We start from the raw sequence: 20285 nt of genomic DNA on the forward strand, positions 1-20285 counted from the left end.
GAGTTTTCGAAGATAGGTGATTTTTTGTGGCTATCTCTCTCTTGGCGTTCCTCGCACATTCATGGAGGTGCTGAACCAGTCGATCGTATTCCTCGTCAATGTTGTCAACAATGGCATCTTCCCATGTTGCCCCAATAGTACCAAAGAGTTCCCAGTTGGTGGTCATTCTGGGAGTTCTCTTTTTGAACTTTGCAGCCCTTTCTCCCCGCTCTGTGAAGTAGAATTTTGCACGAAGGATACGGTGGTCCGATCCCGTTCGAAATTTTGGGACAACAGCAACATCAGTCAGGCAAAACCATCGATTGAATATGATGTGGTCTATTTCGTTGTGGAATCGTCCACCGGGAGACTCCCATGTCCATCGTTTAGATTCTGCCTTCTGGAACTGTGAGTTACCATGAATGGTCTTGGTCGACATGATGAACTCAGACAGTCTCTCACCCTGTTCGTTCCATTCTAGGCCATGGGTCCCGATGTGAAGTTCTTCAGTTGATCTTCTCGGTCCTATCTTGGCATTAAAATCACCCACAATGATCTTGTAGAAGGTGTGGTCTTTTTTATAGAACTTTTCTAGGTCCATGTAGAACTTCTCGATTTCTCTTTCATCATAATGAGATGTTGGTGCATAGACAACGAAGATAGAAACTGCAGGCAGTGAGCCACATCTATTCAAATGTAAACGTCCGATTCGAGTTGTTAGGCATTTGAATGAATCAATGCTCTTGGCCAAGTTTGTGTTGACAAGGACAGATGCCTCCAACACCTCTTTTATCGCCCTTAGGAACTAAGGGCAACTGAGGCTTAAGTTGAGAAAGCAGATGCCCGGGAGTGAATAATATTCAAAGCCAATCAAAGTTACAAAGCATAATGTTAACGGTCTTCCTGTATCTATACAAAAAGTATATTGCTTTAAAGTAAACTGTTCATAAGACATAAGGAGAGGAGAAAGGCAATATTTCATCCATACATATAAAATCATAGATTTCTGAGAAATCTAACCTTACAAATTAACAGAGTCTGATTAGGGGGAAAGCTGATTAACTGGGTGGGGAGGAGAGCATAGGGAAGACTGTTCACAGATAAACACAATGGAATGAAGTGCCTCAGGAGAACTGTCACGGGTCACAATCACAATCACAACCATCCTGTTATTCGTTGGTTGCCTCGAGCAGGCCCCAGTAACGTCTCCTTCATCCTAGCCCTGAGATTTTTTTAAAAAGTGCCATATTCAAGGCTCTTTCAGGGTTAGGAGAATGAGAACTCCCCGTGGTGTACCCAATATGCCAAACACCAGTAACAATGAAGGGTCTCATTCTCATTCTCCTGTGATGGGTGTAACCAGATAAACATAAGCTTCTTGTGGAAGAAGGACAAAGCAATGTTATTCTACAGTTCATAATACGGTTTTGGGAATTCAATGTTTCAACACCAATCTTATCACAAGGGTGACCTTTTCTCCATCATTGTCCCCAGTTTCCCATCCCCCCCAAAGCTTCTTCTCTTGGCAGACACAAAATTCATTTTATATTGCTTGCTGCAAAAAATGGTACCTGGAAATATGAAAAAATAGTTCGGTAAAAGAAAGTTTGTGAAAATTGTTATATCTCACAATGGATTGCTACTCATTGAGGATTTAATGAGATGCTTGTTGCTAGTTAAGTCTTATATGTTATTGTTTTTGCTTAGTGAGGTTAGTTGGCTTCTATGCTACTTTTCTGTGTACCTGGGAATTTTGTTTTATTGGTGTTTCTTCAGAAATTGTGAAGCAGTGAAAGTGGGTCCTTTATATGGTAGTGGCTATGGGGTGTAGGTATGACTGCCTGGGCTTTGGCAGGACTGGGATTTGGCCTGCCACCCTCCTGGGAGCACTCTAGAATTTTCAGCCTGGGGACAGTGTACCCGTGAGTTCCATTGGCTTGCCTTGTATTTATTCCGACATTAGTTGTGAGGGTGTGAGGCTGAACTGTTTACACAACATTGGGTATGGAATGTGGGTGTAGCTTCTGGGGCTTTCAGTAGTTGGTGGAGGCTGTCTGCGACACTCTGAGAAGACCCCAGAACTTTTGTCCCCAAAACTGGTGTTCTGAAAACCAGTGTACCTGATAGTTCTGTTGGCTTGGCATTTCTTCAGCAATTTAGAGACTGTCAGTTGTGAAACAGTGAAGTTGGGCTTTGTATGGCAGTAGCTGTGGGGTGTGGGTTTGGCTGCTGACCTCAATACATTTTTAATGGAATGTTTGAATATTACTTGTGTACTCACATACATACTGGAGCTAAAATTTCTGTCCAGTTTGTAACTACTGACTCTTTGGTAGGAAATTTTGAAGTGTGTTACCATAAATAAGCTCATGTATTATTTAAATTAAAATACTACGGTGATTGACAGAGGAAATTAGTTTTAAGCAAGTCTCTTTTTTTTTGGTTTTTGGCCACACATTGCAGCTCAGGGGTTACTCCTCACGCTGCACTCATGAATCATTCCTGGTAGGGTGGGCTTAGGGTACCATATGGAATGCCAGTGACTGTGATGTCGGTGGGCCCCACGGGTGACTTATGTGAAGTGGAGAGGAGAAAGACGGTCACTTTCTCCCCACCCGCCTCTGCCACCCGGGACCCAGGGTTACTGGGTTCTTGTCTCGCCTCGCAAAAAGGAATTTCAGGAGTAAACAAGCAGTGAAATAAATAGATTTTATTTGGAGCATTTTTGGAGAGGGAGAGAAAAGGATAAGCAGGGGAATGGAGAGTAAGAGAGAGAGTAACGCATCCAGAGAGAACGTGGGCTTCTCCAAGGGTGGAGAGAGCCCTTACACACATCCTAGCATTAGACACGAAAGCATGAAAGTACACATCTCAAGAGGGGAGATGCGAGCAACACATGTGCTCGGGCACTACATGTGCTTGGCCACGTGGGTACAAGCAGCACAAGGGCTTGGGCAGCATATGCGTGCCCTTGCTTTGTTCAAGGTGGCCTTTATAGGGTTTCTCCAGCCTGTCCCCACGTGGGGCCTCTTCCCAGGTAAAAGTCCATTGCTAAGGAGGTTAACAGGGAGGTCGAAAAAGAGGAATTTCATGGGGAGACCTATATCCTGAGGGTCTGCGGATGGTCTTACCAGGCCTTTGTTTTCTGTATCCACAAGGTGGGTCATTCCTAGAATTCTTCTTCCATGAAACTTTGTTTCATTGCAAAGGGCCTTTCCCTATTTACCTGCCTATATCAACTGAACCTGAGTTGACTGCCTGCAAAGGAAATGCCTTACCTGCTGTATCCTGTATTCTGCTGTATGCTGTATTCTGTTGTATTCTGGCCCCTTAAGCATCTCTTTCATTGTAAATTCAATTTGTGGCCTTGTAACGGGAGTCATTTTATGAATATTTAGAATAGCAAGGGACTCCGCGCCAGGCTGCTTTTACCTCAGCGTGCCCCAGAGGGGGGCAGGTGAGAGCCCTCTCCACCTCAAGGGACCCAGCCCAGGCAGCCAACCTCTACTACCCAACCACCGCCACGCTCTAGGCCGCTTTCCACACAATTGGGCCGAGCCTCACATACAAGTAATATATTCCTAGACACAACATAAGACACTCCCTACACTTTTTCCATAATATATATATTATGGATATATATCATAATAAAATATATATTATGCCTCTCAGAGAGCCTGGCAAGCTACTGAGAGTATCCTGCCCGTATGGCTGGCAAGCTCCCCGTGGTGTATTCGATATGCCAAAAACAGTAACAATAACAGGTCTCATTCCTCTGACCCTGAAAGAGCCTCCAATATGGCAGTGTTGGGAAAGACAAGTAAGAGAGGCTGCTAAAATCTCAGGGCTGGGATGAATGGACATGTTACTGGCACCTGCTCGAGTAAATCGATGAACAATGGGATGACAGTGATACAGTGATAGAATAGTAAAATTACTTATATTAAAATAACAGCATTATAACAGCTTATAAATCTCATGTGTGCGCCACTAAAGTCAACATAAGTATTTATTACTTTAAGTTAGCCACTAAAAGCTCAGGTCTATTCTTCACTGTACAATTGCATCCTTTTACATAATTTACTTATTTTCCCCTTTCCCCTTCCCTCTGGTAACCACTAATTGACCTTATACTTAGGATCTTAGTGAATTGCTTTAATATTCATAATGTTATCTTTGCTTAACCCAAACAAGTCCTTTTTCACTCCCTGCAGTGCTCAGGAGACTATGTAATGCTGGGGATTGAATCTGTGACTCCAGTATGCAAAGCATGTGCTCCAACATTTTAAGACATCTCCCATGCACAGGACAGTATTTTTTATTTTCATATTTGGAGTTTTGGTTTTTGATTGTTTTTAATCCACTCCTGGTCCTGCTGGGCTGGAGCGATAGCACAGCGGGTAGGGCTTTCGCCTTACAAGCGGCCAACATGGCCGACCCGAGTTCGATTCCTCTGCCCCTCTCGGAGAACCCGGCAAGCTACCGAGAGTATCTCGCCCACACGGCAGGGCCTGGCAAGCTCCCTGTGACGTATTCGATATGCCAGACACAGTAACAACAAAGTCTCCAATGGAGACGTTACTGGGCCCGCTCGAGCAAATCGACGATCAACGGGAGGGCCTTTACCTTACCTTACCTTACCTGGTCCTGCTAGGGGGAAGCATTTGGTAATGAAAATTGGGCCTATGAATTCTGTATGTTGAGTTTGCATACTGGCCTTTTGAGCTTTCTCCATGGCCCCAAGATTTACTTGTTCTAAAATATAAAATTCTGAAAGTGTTTTACAAAACTATAATTTAAAGTGCTTGAGTGCTTTTTGAATAGAGATTTGTTTGAAAATCATTACAGAGTATTAGAATGTTAATAAAACATACACAAGAATGTGTGATTTGTTATAAACTCAAGCCAGAACTTACTCTAATGTTCTTTAAAAGAATGAAAAAATTAGCACAGTGAAATAATATACTTTAATGAGATTGAATGCACTACAAACAGTAATATGGCTGTATCTTACAAGAAATGCCGAGTGGTAAAGCCTAGACACGGAAGCATGCCTTCTGTGTGTTCCATTAGATCTCAAAATTAAGGAAAATCACTCCTTAATGGTGTTAGAAGTTAGGATAATGCTTAACTTTGTAGGCCCTATTTAATGAAATAGATCACAGGAAGGACATCTGGGTTTCATTTTTATAGCTCTGTATTTTTTAAAAATATAGGGCAGGAGTGGGGGTGGCAGGAGGGATACGGGGGATATTGTTGGTGGGAAATGTACACCGGTGGGGGGATGGGTGTTAGAACATTGTATGACTGAAACCTGATCACAAAAGTATCTCATGGTGACTCAATTTAAAAATAATTTAAAAAATATATAGGGCAGGGATGATGCCGTATATGTCCAATTGGTGTTAATACTCCTTATTTCAATTTTGGACAAATCGGAAAGGTCATGTTATGGGAACAACAGTTATTTTTCTAGTGCAACATTTCTGTCCCCAGTTTTGCTTTCCTCACACCCTTACAGGGAGTACAGGCAAGAAGAATTCTTAATAGTCTTTACAGATGCAAATTTCTCCTTTACAATTTATTTCCAGGAAGCCCCTTATGAGATAACAAGGACAAAATGTGCCTACCTAGAAAATTGATGGAGGAAGAGGCAAGATTCCAATTTAATAGGAAGAGATAAAGTATTAATATTAGGGTGGGATGGAGCATGGAACAACTCTACTGATAAGAAAACCAAGATGACTACAATTCAGGAAAAGAATGAAGTCACTTTTGCTCTTTTATTTTTTAAAAAAGGTTTTTATTATATCATCATGGTTTATCAAGTTGTTCATAACACAATTGTTTCAGACATTAAATGTTTCAACACCAATCCAACCATCAGTGTGACTTACCCTCCATCAATGTTCGAAGTTTGCCACTCACCACCACAGTCTTACCCTTAGCATGCACAAACAAATTTACTTCATACTGTTGCAATACAAAGGCAAATGGAATTAGCAATACGTCGAACAATAAAAGTCAATTTGTGATCATTATTAATGTTTCACAGTGGTGTTACTAGAGTCATTGTCCGAAGATTTACTGAGATGGTTGGTACTAGTTGAGTCTTTTGTGTTATTGTTTTTGCTCACTGAGCTTGTTGGTCTTGAATACAACTTTGCCATCAGATTTACTATGATCTTACTAAGCTAACAGTACTATGAAATTTGGAGGTGTTGAACAGCCACATACGCTGTCTAGCAGCTATAGAGCTGGAACCATTTTGTGGTTTGGCAGTTTGATGAGGTTCAGTTGTAGACCTGGGCTGTTTCTAGGTTGGAAGGTGTCTGATGTGGCTGCAGGCTGCTGTGCTTTTAGGCAAAATGTGGAATCGCCCTTCCCTCATTCCAAGAAGGCCCCAGAGTTCTCAGCCTGGGAGGATCTACATGGGAAGATTTGATGGCATCGTTATTTTGTGATAAGTTGTGGAAGGGACTGCTGGTTTTTCTGGTGGCATGGGTGGGTGAGCACTTTTGTTCTTTTTGTAGCATGGCCATCCCAGCAGCTTTGGGGAGGGAGATACCCAGGAGTCACATGTGAACACTGCTGTGGATCATACCTGAGCACAGAGCCATGAGTAAGCCCTGAATACTACCAGTGTGGCCCAAACCCCCACCCCCTATAAATACAAAATAATTTGTTAAATGTTTTATCTTTATTTTTGAATCATACTGGCAGTGGTCAGGGTTCTCTCCCAATGATGTTTGGAGAACCATTTAGTGCTGGGGATTGAACCCAGACCTCCTTCACATGCCAAGCAAGTGCTCTAGTCCTTTGGGATATCACTCTGGCCCCCTGTTATGTATATTCATAAGGCAAAGGTAAAAGTCCCTGTTCACTGTGAAAAAATACACGCGAACAAAAATGAGGGTCACATATTGTTCCATCTTCCAATCTCAAGGTCACACATTCTACTACTGTTAACATTTAAAAAAATATCCTTCCAGGCTGTTTTCTGAAGTGCAATATTTTGCAAAACTGACATGCTGTATGCTGATTTGTGTTTTGATTTCTCAAAAGCTTCCCAATGTCATGGACATATTTCTGTGTCAGTATATATAAACACATTTCATAATTGGTTTTACTGGTTCCATGACAGACCATAGTATGAATTTGCCTTTATTTTCCTACTCATTCCCCTATTGTTAGACATTAGCTATTTTCCACTCATTTCCTACTGATACATTATTGTCGTAATACCCTTGTGCATATATTTTACACATCTGTATGGATATTTCAGGACTAGCAAATTGGCTGCCCACTAATTGGCTAATTTCTGTCCTTCAATGAGCTTTGTTTGAATAACACATCTTTTTGCAAATAAGAAAGTTACTGTGAATTTGGGTGGTTTGTTAGAATGCATTACTAGAAACAAGACTCTCAGTCTCAAGAAATTCAGTTTTTTTTAAAAAATTATTTTTATTGAGATACAGTTACAAAGCTTTCATGATTGAGTTTCAGTTATACAATGATTGAACACCCATCCCTCCACCAGTGCGCATTTTCCACCACCAATGTCCCGAGTATCCCTCCCACCACTCCCACCCCATACCACCCCCTGCCTCTGTGGCAGGCATCTTCCTTCTTGCTCTCTCTCTCTACTTTGGTCATCCTGGTTTGCAATACAGGTACTGAGAGGTCATCATGTTTGGTCCTTAGTCTACTTTCAGCACATATCTCCCATCCTGAACAATCCCTCCAACCATCACTGACTTAGTGGTCCCTTCTCCATCCCAATTGCCTTCTTCCCCAGCACATGAGGCAGGCTTCTAAACCGTGAAGCAAGCATACTGTTGTCACTATTGTCCTTGGGTGTTAGTCACATGTTATTTTATAAGGAATTAAGTTCTGATTTGGCAAAGACCTGCTATGTTCTTGTCCCTAAATGATCAATGAACTCCCGGTTGTTAGTTCTGTACCAGAATAAAGTGATGGTATTGGAAAGCAAACATTAGAAGAGTGCTGAATTGGGCAGGAGATACAGTTCAATGGTTGGTGTGTATATCTTGCATGAGAGAGACCTGGATTCTGTTACATTGCCCCCATGGTTTCCCAGGGACATCAAAGAGCGACCCCTAAGCCCAGAGAAGTGAGTAGCTAAGCATTTGTGGATGTGACTCCCAAACAAAAGCAAAACAAACAAAAGAATTCTTTTGAGTTTACTGATTACAAGATTGAAAAATGTCACTTTGGATGTAGCACAAAAAACCAGAAGGACTGCCAGATTATACATCTGAAGACTTGGATCTAATTCTGACTTTACTGTTATAATTAGCTTTGTGACTTTGGGCTACCTACTTAACCACTCTACATCTCATTTTGCACAAGGTTGTTAGGAGAATCAAATGAGACATTGTGTGAAACATGTTTTGGAAAGCAGAGTCTTATGCAATTAAGCATTACTATTCATGTAAATTGCTGAAAGTGTAAATTACATAGGGTCAAGCAGACCTAAGCTTAGCATGTAGAGCATTGCTTGCTCTAAGAAACTTGCTTTTAGAGGGGCGACTCTTTGACAAAAGACATAATTCTAGATTGCCAGTATTTGATCTGGGGTACTTCAGTTTCACAGTCATTTATGACTGACTTCACATGCCAGACACTGTGGGTGTAGAGATGATTATGATTAGTCCCTGTCTTTGCAGAGCACTATAGTCCACTAGAAAGAGATAAATACATTTTGAGATCATCAGAAAACAGACAAAGGATATAATAGCAGAGAGAGTCAATACTGCAATATATAGGAGAAATACTTAAAGTCTAAAAGTGTTTGAGGCAGGCCTTCACAAATGGTATTTTTGAAGAGAAAGTTTCAGGTGTGTTTGTGTGTGTACATGCTTCCATGCACATGCAAATGCATGCACACACACGCACATGTGTGCATTATAACGTGTGCCAGTTGAGCCAATCTGGAAATAGCTTTATCTTAGACTCTGCTCATATCTATGCATTCATATTTTCTTTTTCTAGTTTTATGCTTATATTCATTTCCTAGTCGGGTTATTTTTGAAAAAAATGCTAATCTGGTATTAGCTGTACTAACAAGAAAAGTGATTTGTTTACTCCCATGCCAAGAGACTTGGAGAACCCAGAGTGTTCTGGAAGCCAATCATGCTGGTAAAATAAAGAGCCCATTTGGAAACCAGGAAAGAGCTTGGAGGCACTCCTTCCTCTTCTGATGCCTGCCTCATCCTGCAGTCCTCCCAGATCATTTCTAGACCCATCACCCTCCAACCATTTTTCTGCAACCAACATGACAACAACAGCCACCTATTTAAGGAAAATCCAGCTAAACATCCCTGTGTCCTTCTCTCTAGCCCTTCTCTTTCCTCCAATTTGGGTCGTCTGAACTTTCCATTCTAAATGAAAAACCAAATACAGTGATTATTGAATCCAGAGGAAATAAAGGATGTTGTTCTACTCATAATGCTTATTAAATTTGGACTTAATCTTCCTCATCACAATTAAGCCTTTAAACCAGCCAATATACTTAAACGAGGTGAAATGAAAAGACTTACTGTAAGCGATGACAGGAGGCTCTTCGGGAAATTAAAACCTCTAGAGAGTTCCAAAGTGAGAGTTACTGAGCCAGGAAGGGGAAAGAAAGAAAAAGATTTTGAAAGCCTAACAGGATGCCAATTAGTCCTCAAGATTAAAAAGCTAGGTGATGTCAGTGTTACTGATGGGAGGAGGGATTAACCAGAGCCATAGAATTACTAAGCGCTGTGCTGTTTTCATATCCTTCTTTGAATCTTGTTTTAAAAACCTGGCTGGGCATACCTTTCATTTCTCAGTTTATTCTTTTATGATTTGGGCAGAGGCCCACAGTGATGAGGAAATGTTTGCCTGCAGGTGTCAAAATCCAAACAAAGAGAGTTCTCCCGTTGACCAAGTGTGTAATCCTGCTCTGACACATGAAGGCTTTAACTTGAGTGAGCTCCTGCTTAGTGGACACAGATGATGCCATAGCAGAAGATGCGGAGAGTACCTGAGAGCCCCATATGGATGTAGGCTGGGAAAATGCCAGATATGGGCTTTTCTACGTGCCTACTTTATTGCCAGCTTCCATGTAGAGAGTCCTGTCCTTCCTCCTGGTTTTCTCCCAGGTCAGATCAGAAGTATCCCTAAAGGCATGGGAAGGACATCTCCCAACCTGGGAGGTTTTCCAGGGCTCCAGTTTTTTCTGCCAGAAGTTTGATTTACTGGCACCATCTGTGAGAAGACAAATGGCCCCTTCTGGCTGTGCTGGTCAGAGGCAGGGAAGGAAGAAAAGAAGGAGGGAAAAATGGAGGAAAGCAGATTAGTAAATCAATAAATACTCAAGTGACATAAAACAAATGAACAAATAAAATTCTACATAGTAAGGTGGAGGGTGTCCTGAGATGGTGATGTTGAAGCAGAAGGGTGACACTTGCTGCTGCTTTATCGTCATCTATTTTTTTTTAGCCCAAGGATAATCTCTTAAATTCTGGGTATAAACAATACAGTATAACTCTTATGGTTGCCATGACAACAAGAATCCCTTTCCTCTGATGTCAGGCTGCTCTCCCCCTCTCCTTTGGAAGCCAGAATGCCAGTTTTTTTTCTGCAGTAAGTGCAGTGTTTGGTTGCCAATGATGAGCTTGTCTAATAATTCCTTGTCTCCCAGCACTGTGGCTTTCAGACCCCTTGTGTCACATTCCAGTGGGAGGAAAGGGAGTCTGATATGTCAAAGGCTAGAGAGTGACAGACAGATTGTTCCAGTGGGACATGTGACTTACTTTTGCTTATGTCCAGGACAGCATCTGACCAGTCAAAGACCCACACTTTACTTCACTCTCCACCTTACAATGGTCAGTACTACGGGACAAAACTAGACTTACCATTAGGGTAACAGAACACTAGGGCTTGTTTTGGTGAGCAGGCTGTAGATTATGATATAATTTGTAGAACCCCTGCCAAAAATCTCTTCCTCAGTTGACCTGCGTGAAACACTAAATTATTTTATAATTAATTATAAATTCTAATTTAGAATTATTTTATCAGAGAATAGCCTTAAAAGTAATTACCAGGGAAAATGCTCCCAAGCATGGTTATAATAACTAGTTTATAACTCTAGCATAAATTAGAAAGGGATGGACAAATACCATGAAACTAGGGCAGAACTAGAGCAATTTTGATTCAGAAAGAAAGACTAACACTGAGTACTTCTTATTAATCGTTTGCTTAGGGGCCACACCCAGCAGTGCTCCTAGTTCTGTGCTCAGGGATCACTCTTGGTGGGGATCAGGAGACCATATGTTGTGCTGGCGATTGAACCCGGTTGTCCATGAGCAAGGCAAGAGCCCTACCTTCTGTTACTATTTCTCTGGCCCACACGGTACATCTTAGTACCCATCATCTTCTAACTTTTTTAGTTTCTTTTTTATTTTGGGTCCACACTCTAATATGCTAAGGGGCTATTTCCAGCTCTGTGCTTTGGGGTTACTCCCAGCAGTGCTCAGGAACATGTGGTACTGGGTGTTGAACCCAGATTTTCCATTCGCAAAAGATGAGCACTTATTCTTTGAGCTCTCTCTCAGGCTCTGTATCTTCACTTTCTTCCAAAACTTATTCTCCTCTCCATTTCCCAGCTCAGTAAACCTGGAAAAAGGCATTCTTGATATTCCCTCCCATCACTCAAGTCCAACTAAATGTTAATTCATATCTATTCTGATTTTTGACACATCTCAAATCCTTATACTCTCATCAACTCCATATTTACTGTCCATGTGCAGACAACCAAGATTTCTCATCTGTTTCACTTTACAATGTAAGCCTCCTAATGTATCTCCCTGTTCCCATTTGCCCCCTTTCCCATCCATTCCTCACCATGAAAGCCAGATTGATGATACTAAAATAACCAAGTGATCAAATCTCTCCTCTGATGAACACATACCTATTTTTCTTTATGCTTTGGGCTGGGGAGGTTTGGGACCACATCCAGCAGTGCTCAGGGATTACTTTTGGTTCTATGCTCAGGAATCACACCTGCCAATGCTTATGGAAACATAGATAATTCAGGGAATTTACATGGGATTGGCTGCATGCAAAGTAAGTGGTTTATGTCTCTGGCTCTGATGAACACATTTCAATGCAGTCCTGTTCATTGGTAAGAGGCCAGAGTCTCAGCAGAGGTTCAAGACTTCATCCAGCATCTCCAGATAGATGTCACTTCTACCCCACCTAAGCACTTCCTACACACCCTATGCGCTCTGGACACTACTAACTGCTCTTTGTAATTTAGTTAGCTCTTATGTTTCTGATGGTTTGCACAAGTAAATTTCTCTCTGTAGAGTTCTATCTTACATTTTTCTCCTTAATCTACTTTACTCCTATTACTCTTTAAGGATGAATTCATAAGGCATCTATGGTAGATCTTTCTTTATCTCTTCTTTTATCCCCCCATCTTTTCTTTTCCTTCAAGTCTGAGTATTATTTTTTGCCATGGACCTAGAGTACATATTAGTCTCTTAGTAAATAAACCAATTACACTGTCCTGTAATATGGCTGATTAATTTTCTATACATCTTAGAGTTATGTGAGTTTCATAAAGACAAAAACAGTGTACTTAGTTATTATTATATATCTATAGATATTATTATATCTCTTAATACAATATGTATCAATGGATAATATTCAGTAAACATACTCAACGAATGAAGAATTACCAGGTCGTATGTACAGTCTAGGAGAATAGCTACCATTTTTTGTGGGAGGAGATACGGTAAAAGGAGAAATCAAAACTCATGGGAAATAAGGGTAAGTAAAAAGTCAGGAAAATTCTGAAAAATAACAAAAAAGAACTTATGAAGAGGAATAAAATCTATGGAATAGTAAAATATGTTAAAACAATTGGGTTCTCAAGAATTAAAAAAATCTTTGTCTATTAACAATCCTCAGTATGTGTGGGCATTGGGCTAGAAATTTAACATTGAGGCTATGATGCTTGCATTGCATGCATCTAATTTGGTTCAATCCCCAGCACCATATGATCCCCCAAGCCCTACCAGATGAGATCCATAAGCACGAAACCAGGAATGATCCCTGAGTATAACTAAGTGTGGCCCAGCCCTCGTCAAAAGATAGCATATAAAATCAGTGAGGAAATCACTCATCTTATTGAAAATACATTTGTACTATCGCTTTAGCCCCTTACTAAAAAATTAGGAACTAAGCCTCCATTTGACTTAGCAACCACACTTCTTAGAGTATATCCCAAGGGTTCAAAAACAAAATTGACAAAAACATTTATACCCTATGTTCTTTGCAATATTATCCACAATAGGCAAAAATCTGAAAACAACTCATGTCCAAGAATAGATGACCGGATGAAGAAAGTACACACAATATAATGTTACTCATCCATAAGAAAAAATATGGTCATGAAATCTGCTGCTACATGGAGGCACCTAGAGAGCACTGTGCTGAATGTAGTCAGAGGAAGAGAGACCAATACAGAATATCTCTCTCATATGTGGGATATAAAGAAACAATGGTGGAATAACCAATAGCCAAAGACAATGGAAACATAGATTATGAGAACTGGTATTCAATAGAAAACTTGCCACCTGAGGGGGCTGGATGATAGGACAGGGAGAGGAAAAATGACTATGGCTCATGGAGGAAGCATTCAACTGGGAGGAGGTGCTGAAAAGTGATAAAGTGTTACGTATGAAACCCTGTTAGCAACAGTACTGTAAAGCACAGTAAAAAATCAGGTGTGTGTGTGTGTGTGAATGTGTGTGTGTGCATGTCTGTACGTGCATGTATATATAGACAGACAGATACAGATATAAAGTACCTCTTGTAGAAGTAGACTGGTGACTGGAAGGCAAACTGGAGTTGGGGGGGTGTTAATTGGTGGAGGTAAGTGGATACTGGTGAAGGGATTCGGCGTTTGCCTTGCATGCGGTTGACCCGGGTTCAATTCCCAGCATCCCATATGGTCCCCTGAGCATGGCCAGGAGTAATTCCTGAGTGCAGAGCCAGAAGTAACACCTGTGCATTGCCGGGTGTGACCCAAAAAGCAAATAAATAAATAAATAAAAAATTAAAAAGCCTAATTTTTTAGGAATATGCTTATTATTTTTCAGAAGGGCTGGACCAGTTAACATTCCAATCAGCAGTCAGAGTTCCTTTCTCTACACATCCATGCCAGCACTAGTTGTTTTTGTTCACTTTGTTGTGTGCCAGTCTCTGTGGCATGAGATGATGTCTCTTTGTTGTTTTGATTTGCATCTCCCTGATGATTGGTGATGCAGAGCATTTTTTCATTTACCTTTGGCCATTTGTATTCTTTGAGGAAGTTTCTGCTTATCCCTTGCCTCCATTTTTTGTTTGGATTGGATACTTTTTTTTTTGCTAATTCTACCAGTGCCTTATATATTTGATATTAACCCCTTATTAGATGACAATTGGGTAAATAATTTCTTCCATTTCATGACCATTTAAGATGCTTTTAAGTAGTTGTAGTAGCCTTAATGTTGGCTTTATGTATGTTGCTTGATACTGTCAGTGATCTGTTCTTAGTCCTTAGGTTGCTCATATATGCAAGGAAAATAATAACTGGATTTTTTCCCAATGTTTACATCAATCTAATGAATAAAATTAAATGATGTATACAGTTTTGATAGAAGACCCCAAAATGTGAGATTATAGCTGAATGATGATGTACTTATATTTTAATATTAAAATCTTACTCTGCTGTTGAAAAAAGCAAAAAACAAACAAACAAAAAATACATTTGTATAACAGAGTGGTTGAATTCTTAGTTTTTATATCAATATTAACTTTATTTTATAAAGTGGCTCACAATATTTGATTACATTTAATATTCAAACATCAATCCTACTAACATAACACCTTCCCACCACCATATTTCAGATGTTTCCCATCCTGAACCCCATCCCCTTCCCCAAAGCAGAATGGAAATAATTTATTTTGCATTGTTTGTTATGAAAAGCCACTGAAAATGCTACAAAAAATTTTCTTTGAGGAAAGAGTGTGAAGATTGTTGTATTTCACTGAGTGGCCATTAAGCCCTTCTATGAAAGATCACTAACATGTTGTTAAAGGTTGAGTCTTGTGTGCTTATACACACACACACATACACACACACACATATATATATATACACATATATCTGTAAAAAATAATTTCCCTCTAAGATTGGTTGCTTCTTATTTTTAACCCCATCAAATGTGGTCCAGTAATCTTGGAGTATGGGTAGTTTAAGGGATGAGTTGTCACACAGTCTAGAATGTGGCCACGTGTTCCAGGAATAGGTTCTTTCGTGGGTGAGGCTCTGTCCACGTGTGTGGAGAGTGGCCGTGAGCATGGCAACAATTGAGTTCTGAGGTTTTTGGCTGCCGGGGCTGGGTTCCTTAGGGTGGGAAGGAGTTTCACCCTCCTCTGGGGCACCATGAATGAAACAGCCTGGTGCAGGGTCCAGCAGCATGGTTATGGCGTGTGTGTCGTGTTATGCTCTCTTCTGGGAGAGAAGGACATGTGACTTTGGATCGTGGCCAATGACGAGATTGTCTGGCTGCCAGACAGAGGTGGCTTATGGGTGTGACTGCTGAGTTGCAAAATTAATTTTAAAAGTCTAAAACAAAATACGGGAAAAATTAAACTCTTAAAATTTCAGAAATAGTAAGACCTTTTTAAGAAATCCACAACTCTAGAAACCTTTTCTTGGTTGGAGGAGGGGAAACTTTATCTTATTTTATTTTTGGACAGGGAAAAACATTTTTTGTTTTTACTATCCACATTTTTCTTTAATTATGACTACAGATAATGGTACTCAATAGTATTTGTGACCTTATGATCAATAAAAGTCACATATATTTTTGTATCATGCTGTTATTGCCACACAATTTTTTTGTTTGGGGGCCACTGAACATAGAGTCAACAGTGCTCAGGGCTTACTCCTGGCTCTGTGTTCAGTGATCACTCCTCGAGGTGATCAGGAAACATATGGGGTGCTGGGGTTTGAACCTGGGTCAGCTGCATGCGAGAAAAGTCCCCTACCTACTATATTATCTCTCTGGCCCCATGAAAGTTACATCTTGAAATAGCATTTATACTCATAACTGCTTCAATATTAGGGCAATTATTAAACCAACAATTAGAACTTGGTATCTTATTTAATGTGTTAACTAAAAAGCACATATATAAATTTAACACATTTTTTCCTCATTGTTTTAATAATACTTAAAGACTAAATAAAAAAGAAATACATATTTGAAAATGAATTTTTTTCTCTAATTGTAAGAATTACTACATAGAGATTTAAAACTTCTGCACAGCAAAAGAATACATAAACAAAGTCATAAGACAAACTGCAACAAGATATTTGCAGCTCTTATGACAAAGGGCTAATTTCCCTAATCTTCGAAGAGCTCAAGCAAATCAACAAGAAAAAACAATCCAAAGGCCAATGAGCAAACATGTACAGACAGTTCCAGAAAAAAAATCAATGGCAAATACACATACAAAAGATGTTCCAAGCTGATCCACACAATTGAGTCAATGAGGATGGGGGAAGATTTAGAGAGAGGTACTTTGAGGTCCTTGGAGGAGAGAAGTAGGCACACTGTTGATGAGTGTAGTTTGGAATTATGTGTGTGAGGAAACATCTTAACAGTATTTTAGTCAATGAAAAAAATTTAGGACAAAATAAATGTTCTACCTTGCAAATTTTTGGTTTGTTTGGGAACCACACCTTGCTGTTCTCAGGGGCTACTCCTTGATCAGTGGTCGATCCAGTGGTTTTTAGGAAAATAATGTGGTGCTGGGGATCAGTTCTGGAATTCCTGCATGCAAAGCATGTGTTCCAGCCTGTTGAACTGTTTCCCAACCGGCTTTGCAAATTTGATTTGAAGACTACAAATCAAAGCAGTAGCAAAATGCCTTACTTTCATTTATTGTACTTGCAAATATTGAAAAAGATTGATAATATCCAGCATTTACAAGCATGTAGGAGAATAGGGAGTAGACATTTTATAACTGGTTGGATTTTATGCTTTGTTTTTTTATTTGGGGAGCCATAACTAGCAGAACTAGTTGTTGAACTCAGGGTCTCAGCCTTTTAAACCATTTTCTCAGTCATAGCAACTGTAATTGTTAATGTACATATCCTAGTAACCCTCTTACCTAGTGATTACACTTATTTAGGATAGAGACTAAGAGCATAGTCTCTGGAATCAGACTCCCTGTGCTCAAGTTCAGTCTCTATAATTTAGCTTAGCAATGTTGGGAAAGTCCCTTGAATCTTTAAGCCTTATCTTCAAAATCAGGACAATAGTACTGGATTAGTTTGTTTAGATGGCTATAATGAAATATCACAGATTAGTAGTTTGTAAACTAGAAAGTTAGTTCTCACAGCTGGGAAATCCAAAATCAAGGTGTCAGCATGGTGGGGTTAAAGGCCTTCTGACTTGTAGATAGCCCACTTTCTTTCTATGCCTTTCATATGGTAAAAAAGCCAAGGTAGTTAGTTACTAGGGCTTTTCTTGGCATAGATCAGTTGCATGAAGGCTATGCTCTTACCTCCCGTCTGCCTGCCATACCAATCCTACCTTTGTATCGAGCACTAGGGTTTTGTAGGTCATTAGGGCCTGTGGACATCAGATATTCAACAAATGAATTGGGGAGAGGGGCAGAATTATTCCATCTATAGTAAGTACTTATGTCATAGATTTGTTTTGAGGGTAAAATGAGATAAGGCATGAAAGTGCTTACCTCAGTACCTTGCAAACAATAAACACATAATAAATGTTAGCTATTATTGTGTATGAAAGTTTCTATTAGGGTATTCATTCAGTATTGTTTATAGTAACAAAAAGTTCAATATATATTCTAGGAATTGATTTAATGAATTAGGAAGTCACAATTGTACTGTATAACCATCAGAAAGAATGAGATGAGACATTTATGTGAACCAATCTGTCTTTCTTTACACACATGCACACACACACACACTCACACACATACACACATTTGTTCCCTTAAAGGTTATTCAAGGGACTGAAAATAGTTTGGTTTTGAGAAAAGGTCTAGTTAGTGGTGATAGATGGGAAGATGTTAGGAGAGTTTAGTTTTTTGTTCACCCTTTAAAAACTTATTTTGCAATGCTAGAGATTGAACCCAGGACCTCAAACACGATGACATGTGTGTGACAGCCGAGTCACATCCCCAACCATTTTATTTCATACTTTTAAGTAATATTTAATTTGTTTTATTTGTACATAGGTAACATTATTTTTATTTACTTATTTATTAAGTGTGGGACTATATCTTAAGTAATATTTAATTTGTTTTATTTGTACATAGGTAACATTATTTTTATTTACTTATTTATTAAGTGTGGGACTATATCTGGCAATGCTCAGGAGCTATTCTCAGCTTAAAGCTTCTGGGTGACTCTCTATGTGATACTCAGGGTACCATGTGGTGCTGGGTTGTAAAACACTGGCCTCTTACATACAAAGCCTGCACTCAACCCTTCAAGCCATCTACACATCCCCTAACGTTATTTTATTTAGTTAGAAGAAATTATGCAGTGGGTCCTGGTGATAGCTCAGTGGCAAAACTTGCATTTCAAACATGAGACTGAGTTTCATCCCTGGCACATAATCACTGTGGTTTTGCTGCACCCAGCACCATAACAAAGTGTGGGCTCTCCAGCCCACTGCTTCCAAGTGTGTATAAGTCCCCAGCAAGATCAACATTAGTGACAACAACAATAGCAGCAACAGCAGGAATAACTAGAAGGGGAATCAAGGTGGTTTTTATTTAAAAAAAAATGTTTTTAAAGAAAGAAACAGTGAGGGAACAGCACATTGGCTAGTGGCCAATTAGGATTTGATTTCAGGTACCCCATACATCACTGGGTGGAGCTCTGGAGACTCCTACCACAGTGGTCGGTGTATCACAAGCACTGCCAAGCCTAAATAGCACCAAAACAACCCACAGTCCTCCCGTTGTTCATCGATTTACTCGAGTGGGCCCAGTAACGTCTCCATTTTGAGACTTGTTGTTACTGTGTTTGGCATATCGAATATGTCACAGGTAGCTTGCCAGGCTTTGCCGTGCCGGCGAGATACTCTTGGTAGCTTGCCAGTCTCTCCGAGAGGTGGAGGAATTGAATCCGGTTCGGCCGGGCTGGCTGCGCTCATGGCAAACGCCCTACCACTGTTCTATCGCTAAATAGCTCCATATTTTTTAAATTTTTGTGTTGAACTGCCAATCTGGGTGGCTGAGAATTACCAGTAAGGGGGGGGGGCGCTTGGGACTCCTGAAATTATGAGCATCACCTGAAGTCCCCATCCCTCTCCCTCCCCCCACACACGCACACATAGGGAAAGAAAAGATCCAGGGAATTTATATCTTTTCTCTTTTGGTGAAGGGCACCACCAAGCAAAAGCCTACGGCAGGATCATCATGATCGTCATGACCTCTTGCTTTGAGGTTCATTCTCATTCTGCTGCCACCATCTCCTTTGCTCTCTCTGATATAGTGGCTCTGGTTTCTGCACTGTTCTTCAGACATGCCAAACAGAGTCTCTCCTCTGGACTTTGGCCCTTGCTGCTTCCTTGTGCCCTTGAAGTTATTCTTGGGGCTCAACTTCCTCCCTGCTTTGAAGTCTAACCTCAGGTATCACGTTCTTAGAGACCTCCTCTGGTCCCTACCTATTTAAAATGGCAACTCCTGACATCTCTAGCCTTGTGTCATGTGTATTTTCCCCATAACATTAATAACAACCTAATAGGCTCTTTTCCTTGCTGCTTTAAGGCCCTTCTCTCTCAGCTATCATGAAAGATTCACAAGGACAAGGAGTTTGTTTTTTTTTTTTTTTTTTTTTTGGTCTGTCTCAATCCTATTCAGTGCTCTATTCCTAGTGCCTACTTACCTATTGTCTCACAAACAGCAGGTGCTCAAAAACTGTATGGATCAAATGAATGAATAAATAAGATTTTCAAACAAGAAGGTACCTAAGAACCCCCCCTCCTACTTTTGTTATGCCAACTCTTCTTTGAGATCCACTCTCAATCCTTCTCTCTTTTAAAATTCCAACTCCTCCTTTAACCTTGTGGCTGGCACACAGCTAAAAAAATTTGTGTTGATGAATGGGTTTATATATTCATTCTGAGACATGAGTGATTGATAACAAAAGAGAAAACTAGGAGTGTCTGAATTTAGTAGGAATCAAATCTTATTGGCAACTGAATTAGCCAGCA

Source organism: Sorex fumeus, unplaced genomic scaffold, assembly GCF_029834395.1.
Source record: "Sorex fumeus unplaced genomic scaffold, SorFum_2.1 ptg000058l, whole genome shotgun sequence".
NCBI lineage: Eukaryota > Metazoa > Chordata > Mammalia > Eulipotyphla > Soricidae > Sorex > Sorex fumeus.